Genomic DNA, 18,386 nt, shown 5'->3' with positions numbered 1-18,386 from the left:
GAGTTTCAGCTGTATATAGCTATTGGATATACATTTATATCTTTGGGTTGATGAAGATCCAGGAGCATGAGCTTTGGAGTCATCTGCTGGGGTTTGAGTTCCTGTTCTGCCACTTAACTCTGAACCTTGGAAAGTTAGTTTCTCTGGGCCTCAGATTTCTTGTGTATGAAAGGAAGATGAAAATAGTGAACTCATAGGGCTATTGCAAGGCTGGAATGACTCAGTACCTGTAAAATTCTTAAAACAATGCCTGGCAAAGAGTAAGCGCTCCAAACATGTTATTTGCTGTTAACTGTTATTATCTCATAGAAGAGGAAAAGTCACAAAGCCAGAAAACTTGAATGGAGTCAGCCTTAATTAATGGATGTCTCTTTCATCCACTCCTAAATAATTCCCATTACCTTGCTTTCCTGTCCCCTTCAGAGCTCCATATCTCCTTAAAGTGTATTTAGGATTATACTGCAGTCAGAATTCTACTTTTTAGTCATTACCTCCATAGAATTGTGATAGCCTTGCAGTAAAAACCTTTACATGTCTCTTGATCAAAAAGTATTTGTTGAGTTTATCACCTGCTTCTTATAAGTCTTGCCTTAGTTAGCTTTTTAACAGTCCTTCTGAAGGCAGCTTGATTGTGAAAAGACTTTTTGAAGGCTTCATTGAGATACTAAAACATCTTTTTTCTTATTTATTTATATACTTATTTATTATTTATTTCCTGCTTTATTGAGATAGTATTGACATATATGTAAGTTTAAGTGTACAGTGTGATGATCTGATACACACACACACACACATATATACAGTGAAATGATTACCACGATAAAGTTAGTTGACACCTCTATCCCCTCACATAATTACCATTTTGTGTGTGTGGTAATAACACTTAAGATCTAGTCTGTTAACAGCTTTTAAGTATATAATACAGTATTGTTAATTCTCGTCACTGTGCTGGACATTAGCTTCCCAGCACTTATTCATTTTATAGCTGGAAGTTTGTTCCTTTTAGCCAACGTCTCCCCAGTTCCTTCCCCCCCAGCCCCTGGCAATCACCATTGTACTCCTTGTTTCAATGAGTGTGGCATTTTTACATTCCACATGAGAACATACTGTATTTGTATTTCTCTGAACTATTTTTTAAAAGGTAATTGGGTCTCCATGTATCCTTCTGCTTCAATTGGATTTTTTAAATAAGCAATTATTCACTTAGTGGTTAAATGATTTACATAAAAGGTATTTCATAGTGATTCTTTGGTATCTTAAATTGCTGATTCCCCCATCTCTTTTCCAGTGTTTTGTAATCCAGCAGTAGGCCATCAAACAGCCTTCTCCTTAGATGTAATTCTGCCATGTATACTTAAAGGCTATCTTTAACCTTTCCTTGTTGTGAGTTTATCTACTATTAAGATTTATGGTGATAGGATGACAGTATACGTTTTAAATTCGCGGTACCTTAAAAATTACTCATGTATGTGAAAAGTCTAAATTTGTAAGTGTTTACATAAGGTTTTATCATATCTACCATGCATACAAATTCTGTTTCTCATTTTTGTTCTAGGATAAAAGATAAGTGAATGCAAAATGTAAATGAAATATGCATTTGTTGATTTTAGAGCTCATTTAATAGCAAATCATAATTTACTTGGAAGCTCAAATACCGGGAAAAAGCTAAGCCTCATACGTGGCAGGAGGAGTACTGCAAGTGTATGCTGGTGTTGCTGCAGTTGTTTCTGTTGAGTGCTTACTGCTTTCTCCTCCCCGAAGTCCATAAAGCACACATATAGTTTATGTGTGTATATACCCTGTCTAATGTAAGAAATTGAACTTTATGAGCGTCCCAGAGCTGGGCGTATACCTCCTCCCTTCCCTACCACAGCCCTGTCTGTACCTTTTAAAGGTAACCACTCCTAACCTTTTATGATAATTTCCTTAGTTTTTTAAAAAAGAGTTCTACCACCTTTGCATGCATCCCTAAGCAATAGATTAGTGCCTGTTTTTGAACTCTAACTGGTTTAGACTTGGTATCGTCAGGTTTCTCCCTTCCTCCTCCTTATTTTTTTTTTTTTTTTTTTTTGCCAACTTGATGAGTCTTATTCTTTAATTTTCAGTTCTACTAACTTTAACTTTTTTTCAGTTTAACTTTTCAGTTTGATTTTTTAAGTGTAAGTGTATTTTTGCTACAGTAAAGTATGTACATATGTTGAAAGCCTGAAAGGACCCCAACAGCACTTCTCTCTCTGTTCCACACCCCCATCCTGTTCCTTGGGAGCAGTTCTCTTATTCTTAGTTATTTTAGCCATTTGGGGGGTTCTTTTTGGTATTTGCTTTCATATTTCTCCATGACGTATGTGCATGGATAGCTATAGTAGTTATGTGCAGTTCTACATAGCATGTGTGCACATATCTATAAAGACATGATCGAATGATGTCTTACTATGAAATATCAGGATTTAGCCCTATAATCCTATTTCTTCTCTTATATACGTCTCTTCATCTTCCTAGTATAGTTTTTCATGCTACTTGCTAAATCATTTTACATGTTTTCACGGTCGTGACCACGTATTGTTTTTATACCTGAGTCATGCTTTAAATTTCCTTTTCAGGCATAATTTTGTTTTCCTAGAATTAATGATTGCGTCATTTTTCCCTGAATTTAAAAAATGTTATCAGTTACTGATATATCCCTAAATTCTCTGACGGATCTATCAAAAACCTCTGGAAACATACATACTCTTTCGGTTTCACATTTTTTTCATGGAAACATCCCTCCTGGACCTTCAGCCCAGCTACTGTGTCCGTGCGTCAGTGGAAGTTCATTCGGGGAAGCAGAGCACTAGTGTGTGTGTGTGTGTGTGTGTGTGTGTGTGTGTGTGTGTGTGTGTGTATGTATGTATGGGGACTGGTATATAGTAGGAGATTTGTTTCAAGGATTTTGCCTTACACAAGTAGGAGTTGGTTAAATAAATTCTATAAGGCTGGTTGTTTTCACATCTGATGCCGGAGCTTGACACCCACGGGGCAAGGAGTCAACAGTGAAGATGGATGTGTAGCGGTGAAGGGCAAGGGCAAGCTGGAACCCAGGAGCACCAATTCGAGGAACTGGGATCCACGTCAGTTCTCACTGCCTCCCACCTTGTGATGCCAGCGTCCTGCAGAAGGAGCTAATAGCCTTTGTCATGGAGCAGACACATACCTGGCCTGGGAGTCAGAGAAGCTGCAGGAGGACACCAGGGGAAGGTGGAGCAATTGTAGGCCTGGCAGCTGCCTCATGACAGTGGGGTGTGCCAGCAGATAGTGACAACTTGTGTGATCACTAGTTTGGGGATCTACAAAACTTGTGGAATCACCTACATCAAAGCACAGAACGGCTGCTGCTTCACATCTGCCTTCGAAATCTTGCATGCAAATATCTCTTCTGCCTCACCTAACCAGAAACATGCCAGGAAGGGAATTCTGGGAAATGTAGTTTAGGTTAGCCTAGTTGGCACGTTGCAGAGCCACCACAGGTGGCCTTGAGAATGTTCCTCTCAGATCTCTGACCGCAGGGAGTAAACTGACTGATGGCCCCAGCTGCTGCTTTCTGGTATCCGTCCCCACGTCTGTGCCCCCAGCCAGTGAGTGAGCACAGCAGGGCTATTAACGGAGGCTCATTCCTGGGGACTCTGGAGTCTTCTGTCCGGCAGCCGTGGCTTAAGGACTTCTTGACAGCCTTGCCAAACTTCCCCTAGCACTGCACTACAGTCTGACACATACGCCCCTCCCTCCTTCCTTCCCGTCTCCTTCTCCTGGGCCCAGACCTGCATGGTGTCTGACAGCTCTTCCAGCCTCCCCTGGCTCCCTCCCCATTTTCTTTCACAGATGTTTCCTTTAATAAATTTCTTGTGTATCTGTTCATGTCTTGGCGTCTCTTCGGAGGACTTGGACTAACAGCCATCTTCTTAAGACATCCCTTCAACATCATCTTGGGAATTTCCTTCACTTTCTTCTTTGGTAGATTCCTTTTTCCCTGGATCCCATGTCTTCATCTTTCTTGATTTACTTCCTCTTTTGGTGAAATGCATCCTCCACATGGAAGGTAAAAATGTTGAAAACTTGCATGACTGAAACCTTTATTTTAATCTCACCCTCGAGGGATGATTTGGCTGGGTATGGAATTCTTGTTTGGAAATAATTTTTCGTCAGAATTTTAAGCACATTCTCCATTGCCTCATAGTTTTCTGTGTAAATGTTGAGAAATACAATGCCACTTTTGATTACTCATGCTTTGCATGTGACCTATTTTTTTCTGCAGAGGCTTTTAAAATCTCTGTACCTTTGATGTTCAGAAATTTTATGATGGCTATGCCATGGGGTATGTGTCTGTGTGTGCGCGCGCGCGCGTGTGTGTGTGTGTGTGTGTGTGTGTGTGTGTGTGTGTGTGTGTGTTTCCTTCATTTTACTGAGTGCGCAGTGGTTCCCATCAATGTGGAAACACCTGTCCTTTAGTTCTGGGAGGTGCTCTTATGTTTCTTCATATTTTTCCTCTATTTTCTCTGTTGTCTGTTTCTGAATTTACATTTGTTAGCTGTGATACTTCCTGCATTGAGCCACTGATTTTCTCATTTTTTTCTCTTTTGTTTTCTCATATTCCAAGCAATTCATTTAACTTTGTGTAATTAAAAATGTATGTATATATATATTTCTAAGACCTCTTTTTGTTTCTTGGTCTTTTAAAAAATAGCATTTTGTTCTTGTTTTAAGGATGCATTCTATTATGTTGTGGAGGATATTAATAATGCTTTGTTTTGTTTTGAAATTTCTTGTCCTCCCTTCACTGCTTCTCTTGAGAGTTCCTTTTTGGTTTTGCTTGTTTAATTTCCATTTTTTGTTTTTGTTTTCTTTTTCTCTTTTTTTTTTTTTACATGCCTGGAGATCCTTGGCTATTTTCTCATAGCCTAGGAGAGAGGCACAAATTAGCAGTATGGAAGCAGTTTGTGCCCATGATAGAGTTTGATGCTTACCAGGCCTTACAGCACTGTGGTCAGGCTGGTCCCCTCACCTCTTTGCACACATGCCACCTTCTCAGTGAGGCCTATTCTGACCACCTGACTTAAAAATGCACGCACCTGCCCCCTGGTACTTCTGATCCTTCTCTCCCTGCTCTCTTTTTTTTCCCATAGCTCTTTTTTCTTCCTCATAGCACTTTTATTACCTAATATATTATATAACACCTTATTTATTATATTTGTTGTTCATTTTTCTGTCTTCCCCCACTAGAGCATCAGCTCCATGAGAGCAGAGATTTTATTATTTTTATTTTCATTGATATCTTCCAACCATCTGGAATAGTGCCCAGCCCAAGATAGGCATTCAATAAATATTTATTAAACTGGGGACACTCAACACTATGTGTAACTCTTTTCTTATGGACGTTTTCTTTTTCAGCTTTTCTCTTTTCCTTATAGTATGATTTTTTCCAGAAGATAGTAACTCATTCTCCGGCCTTGGAGGCACGGGGCAGGGGGTGGGAGGTGGGATGCGGAAGGAGCTTCTGGGTGATCTGCCTCGGAGTCAGCATCCTCATAGCTGAGCAAGATGAAGGGAGCTGAGGTTCACGGTTAAGTATGTAGATGTTCACTCACTTTTTTTAAAAAAAATAAGGTGCTGCCATCTAGTCTGGCTTCACCTGAATCTAGAGCCTCCCTTCCTTAACTTGTACTGATAGTATAAACTTGTAGTTTTCTGTAGGAGTAGGGAAGGGATGGTCACCTGCCTACTTAAACTGGGGGCTGGTGAGAATCTTGGCATCAAACTGTTCCTTATATGGACTTCAGCTAGTTTTATTGTGTGCTTATTTGTTCATTTTTAACCTAACCTTGGCACCCCTACCTTCAGAACTACCTGGTGCTTTCAGTTTCAGAGATATTAGGGTACAATGCACCTTGCTTCTTCTTAACCTCTCCTATTCCCTTTGCATTTGTGGATTTATACAGTTTTCAGATTCTTCAGCTGTCATTTTCGTTGGGTTTTGGGAATCCATTATTTCCTAAACTATTTTTCAAAGCATTTGTAAATTATATTTGTCAAAATGGTATGTGCATAAGAATTGATGGGTGATTAGATGTATTTCCTGAACATAAAATACATTAGTTTCCAATAAATTGATCATTTTCTCTTACTACACCTGTCACGGTTTCCAGTATCCAGTACATAGTAAGTGTACAGTTTGTTGAGTGATGAACGGATTTGACTACTGGATTCAAGCTGTAGTGTGATGGCATTTTAATACATTGCTGGGAAAGTTTGAGGGTAAAAGTACTTTGTATGTGTTTATGTACTTGTGTGTTCTCTAGTGTCAAGAGAGATTTGAAAAAAGGTATAAACCTAATTGGAATCTGCAGTTAGCATTTAAGGGATAGAGTGGGGGGATTGGAAAGTGGAGGCAAAGGACTTGAGAATAGTCCTCATTAACCATGAGTCCTGGGTTTCTGAAAATGAAACAAACAAAATCTTGGTAAAAGATTAGGTAGTTACTGAACTTCAGACTTAGAGAAAAATTAGTTAGGGGGACCAGGATCTCATGGGACAAACCAAAAGTTCTTTTATTATTCTCATATTTACAAATATAAAAATAATTCACTAAACTGGAGCATATCTAAGATGCTTGACCCATTTTAAATGACATACAATTAATGTCTCTTTGCCATCTCTTGATCTTCGGAATATTTTCAGAGTCAGTTTCCTGCACAGTGTAAATTTGCTCTTGCCTTACTGCAGGTTATATGGCTAAAGTGTAGGTCAAGGACCACTCAACATGAGGCTGAAGAGGTAAGCAGAGACTAGATCACGCAGGGCATTGTCAACCGTGTTAAGGATCATGGATTTATTTTTCCTATAATGAGAAACTAATGAAAGGTTTTTCAAGTTAACATTTTTGTCAAATGACTCTGCTGCTAATCTGAGCTTAGATTGGGGGAAGACACAAGTGGCCACGGCAAGACTAGTTGAGAGGTCACTAATAATCCTCGGCAGCAGATATTGCTGAATACCTGTGCCACATTCCTCCATCTCTCTTCCTTGCCCACAGAGACCACTTTTCACAGTAAAAACAGAAAAAGCCTGATACTCCATTTCCAACTCCCCTTTCAGTTAGTGCAGAGGCATGTGATCCAGAAATGCCCAATGGGAAATCTGATAGCTTCTGGAAAATATTTTCCTCCTTAATTAAAAGAGGAGAAAGGCTTTTTGGACATTTGTTGTATGAGAACATGACGCTTGCAGCTGCTGCAGACATCAGACACAACAGAGCATGACAGAGCAGAAAGGTCTGGGCCTTTTTTTTTAAACTTTTTATTTTTACATGGATACAAAAAGTCGACATATCATAAATGAACAGCTCACTGAATTTTCACGAAATAAAGACACCTATGTAATCAGCAACAAATAAAAATCCAGAAACACATAAAAATCCAGAAACCTTCTTTATGCTCCCTCAAGGCTAGCCATTATTCTAACTTCTAACAATATAGATTACTTTCACCTGGTTTTTTTTTTTTTTTTTTAATCTGTTTGGTTTTTGTTTTTATTTTTCAATTTTTCACTTTAAGAGATGGCATCGTATTTTGCATATGCTCTTTTGGGTCTAGCTTCTTTTACTCACCATGTTTGTGAGAGTCATATGTTTGCGTAGTTGTAGATTGTTCATTTTCATTGCTATAGAATATTATGTTTTGTGAATATACTCCAATTTATTCATTTGACTGTTGGTATATATTTGGATGGTTTGGCTAACTAGTGTTCCTGTGAGTATTTTAGTATACACACTGTTGAATATATGTATGCATTTCTGTTGGGTATATACCTCTTTGATTTGTAGTGGCTCTTTAAATAGTCAAGATAGGTGTCCTTTTCTATATATATACATTTCTATACATTTCCAATCAGTGGCTTGTTATTTCCACTCTCTTAACGGTATCTTTTGATGAACAAAAGTTCTTAATTCTAAGATAGTTAATCAGTATTTGTTGATTGGTGCTTTTTGTGTCCTGTTTAAGAAGATTTTATCTACTCCAAATTTTCAAAGGTATTTTATTTTCTTTCAGATGTTTTATTATTTTACCTTTGACATTTAAATCCAAATTCATCTGGAGCTGATTTTTGTTTATGGGGAGAAGTGAAGAAGTCAAGATTATTATTTTTTCCCCCAAATGGAAATCTAATTCATCAGCATTGCTTGGAGAGACCATCCTTTCCCTACTGCACCAATGTCATCTTTGACAAAAATCAGATGACTGTAAATGTGTGGGTCTGTTCCTGAACTCTAATCTGTTCCATTGGTCCATTAGTCTGCCTTTGCACTAATCCTACACTGTTTCAGTTACAACTTTATGTTGACCTTATATCCAGTGACCTTGCTAATTAACCTTTCTTATTGATTCTAATAGTTTATAGATTCTTTTTGTATTTTCTAGATGTGCAGTCATATAATTTACAAATAATGTTATTTTTTCTTCCCTTCCAATCCTTGTTCATCTTCTCTCCTTCCTTCTATCCCTCTCTCCTCTGTTCCCTTCCATTTTCCTTGAATTATTGTACTGTTTAAGACCTCCAGTACAATGTTAAATAGAAGGGGTCATAGTGGATGATTGTCTTGTTTATAATCTCTTTATGAAAGTTTTCAATATTTCTCCATTGTATACGATGAGTACTATAGGTTGTTTGAAAGATGCTCTTTTTCATATTAGGGAGATTGCATTCTGTTCCTATTTGCTAAAAGTTTTAAGATCATAAATGGGTATTGAATTTGTCAAATGCCTCTTTTGTGTCTAACAAGATGATCATATGATTTTTCTCCTTTTTTTCTATTACTAAAGTCAATTACATTGATTAATTTTTAAATGATAATCTAACCTTGCATACCTGGACTAAACTCCACCTGGTTTGATTTGATTTGCTAGTATTTTGTTCTAGATTTTTTTCATTTGTGTTTCATGAGAAAGATTAGTCTGTAATTTTTCTTTCTTATAATATACTTTCCAATTATTGGAAACAAAGTTATTCTGGCCTCATAAAAACATTTTTAAAATGTCTCTCCCTTTTCTATTCTCTAAGCATTTGTGCAGAATTGATATCATTTCTTTAAATATTTGGAAGAATTGAATGGTAATGCCATCTGGACCTGGAGTTTTGTGATGGATCTTAAATTATGAGGTGGTTTCCTTAATAGATATAGTTCTATTCAGATTTTCTATTTCTCCTTTCTGTTAGCCTTGATAAATTGTATTTTTCAAGGAATTTGTTGACTTTGTCTTCTGATATATATGATCTGTTCAATCTGACAAATTTCTTATTGCAGATATTTTCAGCTCTACCATTTCCATTTAAAAAGTATATTCCAGTTCTCAGATGAAATTATTTCATTTATTCATCTTTCCCTCTTATTTCTTAACTCTGTTAATAATAGTAATTTTTGATTGATTGCTAGACTAGACTCTAGATCTGTACTGTTCAGTAGAGTACCCACTAGCTCCATGTGGCTTTTGGCTAATCTTAATTGAGATGTGGTATAAGTGTAAAATGCTGGATTTTGGACACTTGGTACAAAAAAAAAAAAGGATGTAAAATAGCTCAGTAACTTTTTACATTGATCACACGTTGAAGTGATATTCTGGATACTCTAAATATAAAATTAATTTGTGCTCTTTGTGCTTTTTAAAATGTAGCTATTAGAAAATTTAAAACTACATATATGGCTCACATTTGTGACCCACACACTTTTTCTATAGGACAGTGCCACTCTAGATGCTGTTTTCTTTTTCTAGAGAGTTCAGTTTTCCAGAGCTAGGCAGATGGGCTGAGAAGCTTTACTCCTCTCAGCCTCCAAGTTGAGTTGACTTGCGGCTGTACTGCAGCTTTGGTAAGGTTCCATCTACCTCTGTTCTGTAATACCCCTATGTCATGGCCACTCAAGGCTGTCACTTAGGGGCCTGGTGTGTTCACTGGGCAAGTTCTAGACTCTCAGACTTGTTTCCTCAACCCTGAGAGATTGCCAGAAACTCCACTCTTCTTCTGAGAGACCCCTTTATTATCCCTTCAGCCTCCCATTCCAGACAACTTCACAATGTGGCAAATATTTTGAGGGGAAAATAGGCCATGTGCTTAAAGCCCTTGAAGTCTCTAATTACATCTTTTCTGAAAGACCACTAGTCATAGCTCTGCATGTTTCTCTGACTTCAAGAAGCAACCCTCTATCTGGGCAAAACCATGATTTGCAGCATCTTACCCCATCCTAGAATCAACAAATGCCCCTATGGTTAAAGTGGGTACAGAAAGACCGGCAACCTCCCTGAGGTTCTCTCCTCACCAGAACCTGGCATCCTCTAGTCCTCTTTGTTTTAGCGGCTCTCTGATAACTCTAAAGTGATGATTTAAAATTTTTTGCCTATCGTTATTCTCAGTAGGAACACTGTCTGCTTCAAACTACTTCATTCTCTTGGATTTAAGAGAGATATACTTAAAGTCCAGACCTCTCTGGTGTGGCTTCTATCGTGGAATCTTTCTACCTTGCCTTGCCTTGTCTTCTGTAGATAATGCTATCCTTTGCTCTAGAACCTTTAAAAGTTACCTCTTAAAAAAGAGAATATAAAATTTTGAATCATCAGCATATAGCCATTTAAGGTACCTGAAGTCATGGGTCTGGATACAATCGTATAGGACAGTTGTGTAGATTAAACTCTGTATTGTGAGACTAGTTTTAGGTCAGAACTGTGAGGAATGCAACACTTAAGGAAGAGAAAGAAGAGTCTCCAGAAAGACAAAGAAGAGATGAGAAAGGTAGGAGGAATATCAGAAGAAGGTGAAATCACAGAGGCCACAAGAAGAGAACATTTCAGTAAAGAGGGTGCATCAAATTATGTAGAAAGGGTAAGAAAGTTTGAAGTGAAAAGGACCCTGTGGATTTAGCAGTAATGAAATTTATGTTATCTTATTACCTTACAACATTCTTATGAAGAAAGCATAAAAATTATATGGGAATAAAATTTATCCTAATCTTATTTATGATCTACAAAAATGACGATTTCATATGATTCAGCCTGATAGATGGAGAAGTAAAGGTTTACCAAAGAGGAGTAATTTGCTTAAACTCAAGAGTAGACACGAAATTCAAATCTTGGTCTTCTTTTGACATCTGTGGTCTTATGTCCTTTTCACTGCACTACATATTTTTATCTATTGCTATCATTTCTTAATTATTCATTACTTAGATAAGTCTTTTCTCCCTCTTTTTACAAAACTAAATCATAATTTTATTATGTGTGCATGTATTTGTTTATATTGGCTATTCTTCTTTTCTTGTCTTAAAGGGACATTATTATTTTTTCCAGTTTTATTGAGAAATAATTGGCACACATCACTGTATAAGTTTAAGGTGTACAGCATGATGGTTTGATTTACTTATATTGTGAAATGATTGCCACCATAGGTTTAGTTAACGTCCATCATCTCATGTATTGATAGATGGTGAAAAGAAGAAAAAAGGATTCTCCTTGTGATGAGAACTCTTAGACCTACTCTCTTAACAACGTTCCTAGGTATCATACAGCAGTGTTAGCTATGGTTGTCATATTGTACATTACATCCCTAGCACGTATTTATCTTTATCTGTTTTTCTTTTTAATGGTAGTTAAGTCTGGTTAACTTGTTGTTGTCCTCCAAAGATTTTCTGCAATTTCTTCTTAACATTTCTTTACCATTTTGGCTTTTGATGAAATTATTGTTTTTAATTGACATTGACTTCAAATGTAATTCAGAATTGTTCATGTAGATTAGAACACTCTCTCTAGGTCTTGTCTTTTTGTTATGCCTCTTTTTTTTTTTTAAACAGGTAACTTTAAGACCAGTTAAACTATGTAATCTTAACTCTCCAGGAACTCTTTCTGGAGGAAATTTCTCTACATAGAAACGTTTTCAGACTTACAAGTCCAGAATTAATATCTTGACCCTCTGTAGCAGAGTGACTGATTTTGACCTCAAAGTGACCTTCTGAGGTGGTCCCTTCACTAGGGTAAAAGAGCTTGCTTTCCATAGTGAGCTCTTTGAGTTGGATTCTGTCTTTCTTGTTAAGCTGTCTTTGTGGTATCCTTACTTTTAACACATTTGGAACTTCTGAAGTTTCTTTTGGATCATATTAGACTTTCTTTTGCTACAAGTAGGTCATGATTGCTGTTAACTGGTTCTGTTCCTTCCTAAGTGAAAGGATGGTTAAAATGCCAGGATCTGCTGCTTCTTGTGGTAAGAGTTCTCATATTGAGGTTCTATAGAATTTCATCAAGTCACAGCTATGGTTAATGAAGGAGCAGAAGGTAGTGAGAGTGGAGAGCAGAGGGCAACTTTCTTGAAGCAACTTTCAAGTCATTGTTCTGTATTCCATTATTTTCCAGGGATCTGTGATTAGCAGTAGGAAAGGATATGTGAACAGCTTTGTAGTTAATATTTGATGTTATTTTTATTAACAAATGACTTCTTGTTTTGGTTTTTTTTTTTTTAAGGTAAGCTTTGTTTATGGTGGAGTTAATACTTATATATATCCTTAGAGTATATATATCCTTAGAGGATACCCTTAAATTAATCAAAACCAGAGTAGAGTTGTGACTTAGAGGTTGCTGATAGGAAGCAGAAGATCCTGGAGCCAGGCGGAGAGATCACTTCATAGAGAAACTCTAATGGATTGTATTTATAAACAGTTTTCACTGATAGCAGCTGATATCAAGGAAGGAATGTTGAGGAAAGGTAGTAGCTCCTATTCAGAAGTGACTTGGTGGGCTTTGGGCTGGCAGCAGTGCTGATGTTGTGGGCCATCACATGGCTTGTCCTGCCACTAGGTGGAATACCTACTATGTAGGCTGCCCCTAAAACACATGTTTTATAAATAACTAATTAAATTGACCAAACAAGATCATGGTCAAGTAATGAAATGAAGTGAAATGAAATGTTGAAGAAATATTTATTTCAAACTAACACTAAGAATTGTCTCAGCTTATTATAGCTGTTTGGGTTAGTTATAAACACCTGTAAAGCAGTGTTTTGAATGCAGAATTTCCACCAGTCTTATATAAAATTTTCAATATTTATTGTTTATTTGCTACCATTGCAAATAAAAGAACTAATGTTTTCTATTTCTGTGTAAGAAAATTACCACAAACCTAGTGGCTTAACACAACACGTATTTATTATCTCACAATTTCTGTGAGTCAAGAGTCTAGGCATAGCTTAGCTGCATCCTCTGCTCAGGACCTTACAAGGTTGCAATCAAGCTGTTGTCCAGGGCTGCAGTCTCATCACAGGCTCAACTGGGGAAGATCCACTTCCAAGCTCACTCAGGTAGATGTATTTTTAAGCACATAATTTCAAGTACCCTTTTTAGCTGAGCTTTAATAAGTCTTAACTTTATTAAACCTTAAATTTATCTATCTTTACTGAATTACCAGTTATTTTCTCTGTCACTTACAAATTCTCTTGCTGTGTTTAATAAACCATGTTATATATTTTGTGTACAAAACAATGTTTAACTGATGATGTTATATAAAGCTTTAAAAGCCTTAAAATTTAAAATATAAATAAATCATGGTCAAGCATATAGTTAGGTGAAATCTAGAATTTAATAATAAAATATATCAAAGAATTCTTCTGAGAGAGAACTGATTTGGCAAGATGCGGGGTCACTGGTGACTTTGACAAGATTGGATTCAGTGTGTGGACACAGTTTAGATTGGAGTGGGATAAAGATAACTAGGAGGTGAAAAAATTTAAAAACTTTTAAAGGAGTTTTGCTGTGAAAAGAAATAGAATTGGGGCAGTATGTGGAAGAGGACATAGGATTAAGAAAGGGTTTTATTTTTAATGTCTAAGATGACAAATATGGCACGTTTGTAATGCTGATGACAGTGATCCAGGGGACAAGAGAAAATGATTTGGAGAGGTAGTGACTACGGTGGGAGCAGAGTCTTTGGCTGGGAAAGAAAGGGTGGGATCTATTGAGCGAACGGAAGAACCGTTCTCACAAAGATGCAGGGGCAGTTCAACTACAGTATAACAGCTGGTGGGAAGATGGTAATTTTTTTCTCTAATTGCTTCTATTTTCTTAGTGAAATCAGATATCAGCTCAGACAGAGAAGATTAGAGCAGGTGTTAGGATTTGAGGAGAAGCTCAGAAACAGCTATCCCAGAGACAGTGAAAGCAAATTTTCTAAAGGAATATAGTAAGAATTTTGCATGGTGCTACACATATACTTGCATATATACTTGTCTTAAATTTAAAGTGAGAACCAGTCAGCATGTTGATTATTTTTCTCCAATAGACATTGAACAGGAAGAGAGTTAGGTTTAACCAGGATTGTTGTTTTCTCCCTCAGAAAAGTATGAAGCAGTAAGAGGAACATTGGATTTCAGTGTATAAAGGGATTGATAATCATAACGAATTGTGGGGTATCATTGAGGAAAAATGGGAACTGAAGATATTGAATGGGTTAACGAACAGTAAAAAAGTAGATGGAATCAGTAGTCTAGCTGTTTGGCTAGGGTTGATGCTATGGCAGTGGGGTCACTTGAGAAAGCTGGTGACTTGGGCTGTAGAGATGGGGATGCTTGAAGTCAAGTTGTCAGCGATCTTGCAGCTACTGCCCGTAATCCAATATAGAGCATGATGGTGGAGGAGGGATAACTGAAGTGGAGTGATGATAAAAATTATTGGAAATGAAGAAGTTGAAGAGGAGAATCTGGATCATTAAATGGATCGTCTCTGTGGATATTGAACTCACCAAGAAGGAGGATTCTGTTACAGGAGGAATGGAATACAGTCAATGACATGTTAAAATCAGGTACTGAAACTTTCTGAAACTATTCCTCTTTTGAGTTCCTCTCCCAACCACCACCCAATTACAAACAGATTTTTTAATAAGGTAAATACGTTTATTGAGAAAAGCATAGATAAGACATAAACTTAATAAAATGAGAATGATCCATATTCTCACCATTATAGATATTTCCTATTTATACTTCGGTGAATATCCTTTCAGACTTTTGTATCCATACAAAAAAATCATATATATAAGATCATGCAATACATGTTATTTAGTACTTTGCTCTTTAAAACTAACCAGAGGTAGCTGCAAATAACTGCAAACATATGAAGAGATACATCATTTTGAATTGCTATCAGGTATTCCAGGGTATGGATGTACCATAATTAGTCACTGTTTTACTATTGCTGCATAACAAATCACACTAAAACTTAGTGGTATTAAACAACAGTAATCACTTATAATCGCATGGTTTCTGTTCAGGAATTTGGAAAGAGCTTGGCTGGGCATTTCTCTCTTGGAGTCTTTCATGCAGTTGCAGTCGTATGTCAGCTAGGCTGACTGGGACTGGAGGATCCACTTCTAAAGTGGTTCACTCATATGGCTGGCAGGTTGGTGCTAATTGCTGGCTGAGGCCTTGGTTTCTTTCTACATGGGCCTCTCCATGGGGCTTCTTCTTGTCATGGTAGCTGGCTTCCCACAGAAAGAATGATCCAACAGATGCAGGCAGAAGCTGCAGTGCCTGTTGTGACCTATCTGCCGATAGTCACTTCTGACATATTCTATTTGTTGTACAAAGTCAGCCCTGATTCATTGTAGGAGGGGACTACGCAAGGCCGTGAATTACCAGGGATCATCCTAGGGGCTGGTCACAACCACCCTTCTGCTGGTGGCCATTTAACTTGCTTCCAAGGAGTATTATTATACCTACCATCTCTGTGCCCTGTCTTAAGTATTTCCCTGTAGTTTCAGAAGTGGAGTTGCCAAATTACTTTTCAAAAAAATTATTATGCCTTTTTAATTTCCAGATCAGTCTATGAGAGTATACATTCCCCTCACCCTCACCAATACTTAGTGTTTGTAATTACTTTAATCTTTGCTAATCTGGTAGACATTTTATAGATAGATAGATAGATAGATAGATAGATAGATAGATAGATAGATAGATAGATAGATAGATATAGTATCTATTTAATTATTAGTGAGATTGAACAATTTCCTTGTGTCTGTTGGTCCATTGCATTTCTCTTTTCTTTTTGTGAATGGCATGTGCGTGGTGTATGTCTATTTCTCTGTTAGTGTTGATTTTTTTCTTATATTATTACTGAGATATTAGTTCTTCATTGTGAAATTTACAAGTGTTTTTTCTCACTTTGCTATTTGTATTTTTATTTTCTTTTAGTCTTGTAGATATTTTTGATGTTCATGTAGTCATCTTTTTTTTTTTTCATCATATTTGGGTTTTTGAATTGCTTTGGAAGGTGAACCCTACCAAAAGATTATAAACATGTTCCTGTAAATTTTTTAATACTCTTGTAGGTTTGTTGTTGTGATTATTAATTTATATAGTATTAAAATTAAATATTTAAGAATTTACTTTTGTGTTTGGTATAAAGTTAATATCTAAACTTTTCATTTAATCAACCAGTGTTACAGTGCTGCTTTTTGATCAGTCCATCCTTTCTTCACTGTACATGTTAGTTTTCTACTCAATATCCATTCTCCCTAACCTTCTCCTGTTAGAACTCCAATTTTATTCAGCTCCCTACCCTGCAGAAAGTAGCCATCTGCTGCCACCTTCCCCAGCCCTTGGAAGTGAATCCTAATTGAGCCAAACCAATCATGGTGATTCCACTCCTCTCCTGATTGACTTAGGGATGGATATTTAATAAGAGCTTCAGGGAAGATGTGCTTGTTCTTAAAAAAGGGATCCAAGAGGGGAACAGTACTTGATTTCTTCCTCTGGAGAAGAAGTCTAGGAGAAATTAAGTTTGGGACAATGCTAGCTCACCCACATTGGAAGAACAAAAGGAACATAGCACCTTGGTCCTAGATAGCATTTTTGAGCTTCTGAATTAACCTCTCCTGTGACTGTGTTAAACACTCAGGTATTTGAACTGTGTAAGGTGATAAATGTCCTCATCATTTAAGCCTCGTTGAGTTAGATTTTATGTTACTTGCAGCCAAATGCATTCTGATACACCTGCAATGTGAAATGCAGTACCATACCATTTATTTAATATAGCTTTATACTAGATGTTAGTATCTGGAATTATCAGCCCTATTCCTCATCCCCATTTTTCTTTTTCACATTTTAACTCTTCCTACCCCACCCTTTTTTTCCAGAAAAACTTAATTAATATTTGTCTCTGCTTTCTTTTTGGTTTCATCTGTCAAATGTATTTTTACCATCTGCTTGTATTTAGAATATTTCTTAATCACTGCGTTAACACACAGATTTGTCTTTTTAAGATAATATGTAGTTACTTAGATTTTGAGGGTTTTTTTTAAGTAACAGCTTTAATGAGATATAATTCACATACCATACAATTCACTGATTTAAGATGTATACATTTTTATCACCCCCAAAAAAACCCTGTACTGATTAGTAGTCACTTCCCATCCTGCCCCCCAGGACTCAGCCCTAAGCAACTACCAATCCACTTTCTGTCTCTATGGATTTACCTACTTTGGACATTCATATAATAGAATCATATAGAACATGGTCCTTTATGACTGGCTTATTTCACTTATTTTCAGGGTTTATCAATGTTCTACATACATCAGTGCTTCGTTTCTTTTTATTGCCGAATACAATAGTATTTGTACTGTATGCATGTACCCCAATTTGTTTATCCATTTATCAGTTGCTGGACGTTTGGGTTGTTTCCATCTTTGGGCTATTATGAATAATGCTGTTACAAACATCTGTGTACACATTTTTGTGCAGACATATGTTTTCATTTCTTGGATATAAACCTAAGGGTGGAATTGCTGGATCATATGGTAACTGTGTTTAATCATTTGAGGAACTGCAAGGCAGTTTTCTAAAGTGGCTGAACCACTATATGTTTCTACCAGCAGTGCTTTAAGGTTCCAATGTCTCCACATGATTTGGGGGTTTTTTTGACTCTAAGAAAGAACCTGAGTTTTTATGTGTGTGCATTTTTTATAGTGGTAAATATACATAACAAAATTTACTGTTTTAATGATTTTAAAGTGTATAGTTCTGTGATATTTAGCATATTCACAATGTTGTGCAGGTGTCACCACCGTCCATCTCCAGAACTTTTTTATCTTCTCAAACTGAAACTCCATATCCATTAAACACTAACTCCCCATTTCCACCTCCCCAGCCTCTGGCAGCTGCCGTTCTACTTTCTGTCTCTATGAATTTGTTTCCTCTAGGTACCTCATCTGAGTGGAATCATACAGTATTTGTTCTTTTGCCACTGGCTTATTTCACTAGCATAATATCTTCAAGAGAATCTGAGTTTTTTTAAGGTGGTATTTGGTACATGCATCTTTTATCATCTCATTTTATGCTGTCTA

At 36.8% G+C, this 18,386-nt stretch overlaps 1 protein-coding gene across 8 annotated transcripts in view; it reads left to right on the top strand.

Moving 5' to 3' along the window:
* Positions 1 to 18,386, top strand: part of ANAPC10 (anaphase promoting complex subunit 10) — a 220,044-nt gene that overhangs the window by 54,879 nt on the left and 146,779 nt on the right. Inside the window, exon 5 of one of the 8 annotated variants that reach the window (XR_014243972.1) lies at positions 14,672 to 14,852. The exons of the other annotated variants lie outside the window; for them this stretch is intronic. The gene's annotated coding sequence lies outside the window, so the exon portion shown is untranslated. The remainder of the gene's footprint in view (positions 1 to 14,671; positions 14,853 to 18,386) is intronic. 8 annotated transcript variants of the gene reach the window in all.

Source organism: Balaenoptera borealis (assembly GCF_965194805.1).
Source record: "Balaenoptera borealis genome assembly, chromosome: 4".
In the NCBI taxonomy this organism is placed as follows: Eukaryota; Metazoa; Chordata; class Mammalia; order Artiodactyla; family Balaenopteridae; genus Balaenoptera; species Balaenoptera borealis.
The sequence above is the reverse complement of the archived record's forward strand: the minus strand, read 5'-3'. Positions and strand labels throughout refer to the sequence as shown.